This window comes from Mus pahari, chromosome X (genome assembly GCF_900095145.1).
Source record: "Mus pahari chromosome X, PAHARI_EIJ_v1.1, whole genome shotgun sequence".
NCBI classification, from domain to species: domain Eukaryota; kingdom Metazoa; phylum Chordata; class Mammalia; order Rodentia; family Muridae; genus Mus; species Mus pahari.
The window spans coordinates 41,522,349-41,528,669 of NC_034613.1; positions in this window are offsets into that span (position 1 = coordinate 41,522,349).

Genomic DNA, 6,321 nt, shown 5'->3' on the forward strand with positions numbered 1-6,321 from the left:
GAAAGTTGAGGAAATGCCTCCATGAGATCCAGCTGTGGGGCATTTTCTCAATTAGTGATCAAGGGGGAGAGGCCCCTTGTGGGTGGGACCATCTCTGGACTGGTAGTCTTGGGTTCTATAAGAGAGCAGGCTGAGCAAAACAGGGGAAGCAAGCCAGTAAAGAACATCCCTCTATGGCTTCTGCATCAGCTCCTGCTTCCTGACCTGCTTGAGTTCCAATCCCAACTTCTTCGGTGATGAACAGCAGTATGGAAGCGTAAGCTGAATAAACCCTTTCCTCTCCAACTTGCTTCTTGGTCATGATGTTTGTGCAGGAATAGAAACCCTGATTAAGACAATGGCTATCCAACTACTAGCAATAGATTTGTTTAAGTAGTAATTTGCTACACATACACCAACAATTTTAGTATGCCCAACCTTTCCATAAACAATAAGAAACATCCCAGCCTTCCCCATACTGGTTCTCATTGCCTAGGCTACCTATATTCCCTTCTAGCGTAAATGCTTTTCTTCCTCACATAAGCCTTCTGCTTGCTGACTCACTTTATCTTTCTATACATTTGTTCATCAACAAGACTAAGAACCTGGATTGAAAGGGATCTGCCCTCCTGCATCCACATACCTTAGAACATATACATATTACATTTAAAACCTTTATATAGACGTGTATGTTTTATGTGTAATATATATGCACCAATATCATGTTTTATTATGGGTACTAATGCCCTGTTCTCTTTCAATCTTTGTACTTCTTCAGGGAGGTCGTGTGTTCCATTCATGGAACTTTGCCATGTCTATAGACGTACTTGCAGGGTTTGGGAAACAGGCAGAGAGCATGAATAAAGAGACTGTAAGTCTTTCTACCATTTCCTTCTATTGGAACAAATTTGACTTATCAATACACTTGTCAGATGTTCTACAACAGAGCCATATCTTATATATTTAGATATCTAATACAAAATTTTTTAATTGATGTAATAATTATACACATTGTATATAATATTTTCTGTGTGGTGTTTCAATGTATATATATACACTGGGTACTGCTTCTCATAGCCATATTATCTTTGAACCTTCAAACCCAGTCCACCTAGTTCCTCATAAAACATGTAATACACCATTGTAAAATGTTTATCTGTCTGTGCTATAGAACACAGCTTTTCCAAGTGTGGCTCAAGGGGTCACATGGCTAAATGTTGAAGCTGTGGAAAATTTAGCACTCATGTCATATTCTATTGCTCCACTTGGTTTTTGAACACACATGTGATCTTGGCCCAGTGTTAGGCCTAAGTGCATGAAACAGCTCAGCTCAGACTACAGCATATCATGAATTGTAGTGCTTAAAATGTTTAATCATAATTATTTATTAATGAGAGAGAGCATATGTTTGTCATTGCACACATGTAGAGATTAGAGTACAACTTGCTTTACCTGCTGAGCCATCATGTTGGTCCTTTCATAATTTTTTCTAAATACATTTTAAATTTGTTATTAGTGTGTGTTTGTATACAATACATGTGTATGAGCCATTTGCCATAATATTGTTGAGGACCCCATGCTTATGATATCAGTGTGGTGGTCAGACAATTTTGTAGTGTTCATTTTCCTCTCGCATTTACAAGAGTTCCAGAGATGAATCAGATGGTCAGGCTCGTGTAAAGAGCAATCTGATCATTGAGCTATCTCACTGACCCAATTTTATTGTTTTTATTGTACTGTACACATAAAATGTCTGCTATTGTTGTTTAAGTTTCTCTTAATGATTTAAAGGAAACTTTAATACATTCATCCTATCATTACTCAGTATACAAGTATCAAATAAGCATATATTTGGATTATTGCATTATATTAAACTATTATATTGGAATGTTTAATTAAAAAAACCCTGCTGTTTGGTTTGCTGACTTGAGTTTGAAAACAATTTTAAGAGAATTTCAGCTTGGAGTTCAGACAGAATTTCCAACAGTGTCTGAAATGGTCTTGAGCATGCTTCTTCAAAACTGTAATATGCATTTATGCAAAGCAGCATTCTTGATATCAAAATATCAATCAACTCTAAAGGATATGGAATATGCTCTATCGCCTACATTATCAATTATCTTTCAATATTGAATTATTTGCATAAAATTGAACAAGTCCATCTATCTCATTTACCTTAATCTTCAAAAGAATAGTAAAAATTATATGTATGTGTGTGAGGCTAATCTTTACTCTCAGTGTGGCTGGATTTGGAAGGACCTGGGTAGCATGTTTCTTGGTGTATCTGTGAGTATATTTCCAGAGCATTTTAACCAAGGAAGGAACAAAAACACCCAGACTGGAATCTCAGACTAAATAAAAAGGGATTTCTTGTGTTTCCTGAGTGGGAAGGAAAGACGACCAGTGACATCACTACCTCCTACCCCAGCAATGGACTGCATGTCCTCAAACCTGGAACCAGAAGAAACCCTTCCTCAAGTTATCCTTCACAAGCATTTGGTCACAACTATGAGAATAGTAACTAAGACAGGAAGAAAGAATTGTTTTAAAATAAATGTCTTTGTGGCTTATTATCAACAAATGTTTGGGTGAGAAATTGATTTTATATACCTGGGATCACATAAGAATTCCTTAGTTGAAAAAGAAATGTGAGTAGAAAAAAATAAAATAAAAAAATGAAAACTTAACAAGCCAGCCTCACTGCTCTCTTCTGTCCTTTATACAACATTCCTCTGTTTCCAGTCTCCTTACCCTTTCTAGTTTCTAATCACAATTCTGTACATCTATGGTGTGGGGGGGGGGGGCGGTTGAGCTAGGCTCTCATGCTCTAGCCCTGGTGACGTAGTATTCAGTGTTAGTCATGTGACCTCAAACTTTTGATGGTCCTACTGATGCTGTCTCCCTTGTGCTGGCATTACAAGCAAGTATAACACACCCAGTGAACTCAGCTTGTTTATTAAAGCTTCCACACGCACACACAACAGATGTGCCCTATCTGTCTTTCTGTGTTTGACTTATTTCACTTAACATAATTTCCTCCAGCTACATCCACTTTCCCACAAATAATAGGATTTTTGTAGCAAAATAAATCTCCATTTTGTATATGTACCACATTTTCCTTACCCACCACTGGTTGGTGGACACCTCAACTATTTCCACATGTTAACTTTTGTGAATGAGTGTACAAGTATATGTGACTTTTTTGATGTGTTATATTTATTCTTCTTGGATGTATATTCAGAAGTCAGATAGCTAGATCATGTGGCAAATCAAGTGACTCTATCCTTTGTTTCTTAGAGCTAAGAAGCTAAATATCATAAAATGTTTATAATATACATATAAGATATAATAAGCTTGAAGGCCAGCAGCATAGCTCAGAGTGTAATGGTGCTTTCTACCAAGTCTGAACACCTAAGTTCAATTACCTGGGCCCACATGGTGGAAGGGGAGAACGTAGTAATCTAAATTGTTCCCTGCTCTACCCTTACTCCATGCTGCAGAACCAGCATAGACTGCAAAGGTCTTCCAAGAAAGCCTGGCAAGAAACAAGGCCCTGGAACAGATTGAAAACAGCCCATAGTTTCTCTTGCACACAAAGGTACCATCACAGGAAGTCTTCAATGTACAACACGTTTGAATACAACTCTTGACCAGTATTTGGTTGATAACTAAGCAATAAGTGCCCATCCATGATCCTTAATGATTTAGCATAATCACTCTAGTTGGGCTACTAACCAATCAAGCAAAACCAAACCAAGCAGAAGTCCCCACTGGAGGAAGAGTCAGGATCCAGATGTGCTGGATTATATTACTTGAAACACATAACACTCAACAAAAAGTTATGAGAGATTCACACAAAAAAGGAGGTACAATTTAGGGAGATGAGGAGAATCAGTTAACAGTAACTTTTCTTGAGTATTTCCAGATGTTGAATTTAATAGAGAAGTTTTGGAGGCAAACATCATGAATATGTCTTTAAAAGCTAAGGAAACATTGGCATATAAAGAATTAAAAGGAAGTTTGATGAAAATGACAGGAAGAAGAGCGACTCTCACACACAGAAGTCATACTCAAAAAAGCTACCTATGAATCTGGAAATTAGAAAATAATAGAATAAAAAAATATCATGCTAAGGGACTCAAGCAATGATTTAAATGAAGAAACCAATCAATGAATTTGAGAATAGTAGAGAATATCTATCTTGAAGGACATTGGAAGTATAAGTGAAGAAAAGTTAACAGAACCATATGGCTGTACAACCAGTAAATCTAATGCTGTATTGTTGTGCTTGAGATGTATATAGCTGTATGGAAGCAGAGGAACCAAGGAGGAGACAGGCCAAGGAGGAATTCTGAGCATTTGAAATAGATTGTAATAAGTTAAGCTAGCTATTGGAAACTCTAGAAAGGGCATTAAGAAACACTGAAAGGAAGTAGTTAAAAGTAAATTAATAGAGGAATAACAATTATACAGTTAAATGGGTTTAGCATCACACACGTAAATACAAGGAGAATAAAAACATGACAAAACAGCAGACACAAATTCAACCCTATCAATAAGTCTATTAAATGATGGAACATAAACGCCCCACTAAAAGGTCAAAATCATCAGACTAGATAAGCAAGAGACAAATACCTTGGGGTAAACACACTCATTGGTTGAATGTGTGTCAAGTAATGATCCATATATCCCATGTACATATCAACCACTTAAGAAAGATTGGGTGTATTGACACAAAAGAAAATGGTTTTGAGATAATAGATGGTTCTCGGAACAAAAGAAGAGTGCATACATTACAAAAGTCCCACACCCTTAGAAGGATAAACTAATTGTAATATTATTTGTCCTTAACAGTAGATCCCCAGAGAACATGAAGGAAAACATGACTGAACGAAATGAGCAATAGTTGAAGCATTCAAAATGGCTGGACATTTTAATATCCCACTTCCAATAACTTACAAAAAAGAAGCAAGAATGCATAAACTTGTATATCACTGTTAACCAATTGGACCTGCCCTTATCTGTTTTTCCACCCAGTGATTACAGAAAAACACATTTTAATAATTAGATGCAAAATATTTTCTGGATGTCCCCAGCCATGCAAGAAGTTACAATAAAAACAAAAGATCAAGTCACTTAATTATGTTATATGACCTTAACTAAATCAAAGATTTATATCAGAAGGTTGTGTGAGAATATCCAAATTCTGAAAAATTGAACAAAATACTTCTAAATAACATTGGTGTCAAAGCAAGATTCAAAAGTACAGCTTGACACAGTCTCACTGTGGAGCCCTGACTGGCCTGATATTCACAGAAATCAGCCTGCCTCTGTATGTCAAATGAGTACATGTTTTTGTTTGTTTGTTTCCTGTATTGTGAGTTTTTTGTTTAATTGTTGTGGTTTTGGGGTTTTGTTTTGTTTTGAGGCAGAGTTATGTAGCCCAGTTTGGGCTACAGAACTTACTATGTAGCCACTGGTGGACTTTGAACTTTAAATCTTCCTGCCCTGTTTTAAATTTTTAATCATAGGCTCAATATCTTCCCATACAGAAAAGCCCAGGTTAGGTTGGTTATTTGCCAAATCTAACACTCAGGGATGAAACGAAACCAGTCCTTCACAAATACCTTCAGAAAACAGTGTAGGGACCACCACTACCATTGCTCTGTTGGTAGAGAGGCAGGAGAATCAGAAGTTCTACGACATCCTAGGCTACAGAGTGGTTTGAGACCCACCCTCAGTCTTAAAGAATGAAGGAAGAGGAATAGAAGAAGGTGAATGAGGTGGGGTGAGGGGGAGGAGAGAGGAGGAGGAGGAAGAGGAGGAGGAAGAAGGGGAGGGGGAAGGCAGCGAGAAGGAGGGGGAGGAGGAGGAGGAGGAGGAGGAGGAGAAAGCTACTAGATGAAGAAAAAAGTCAGATGAATCCTGATATGGAAATAAATCAATGTCACCACAAAGGGTAAAAAAAAAATCACAGAGCAATACCTTTCTGAAGGAGAACAAACAGAAAGCAACAGTGTATGAAACAGATTATGCAACTTGGCCAAGTGTTATTTATCCAAGGAACACAACATTGGTTTAACATTTAAACTCAATTAATGTGATGCATGTGGCTGGCAGAATAATGGCTCTCCAATATATCCATGCTCTAATTCACAAAAACTATAAATACGTGACAGTACATGGCCAAGGGAAATTAAGGTTATAGATGGTATTAAAATTGCTAATCAGCTAACCACAATAGTGAGATTTCACCGGATTATCTAGGTATGCCCAATGTAATCAAAAGAATCCTTAGAAATGAAAAAGGGGAGAGGCAGAGGGAGAAACAGAGTGATGTAC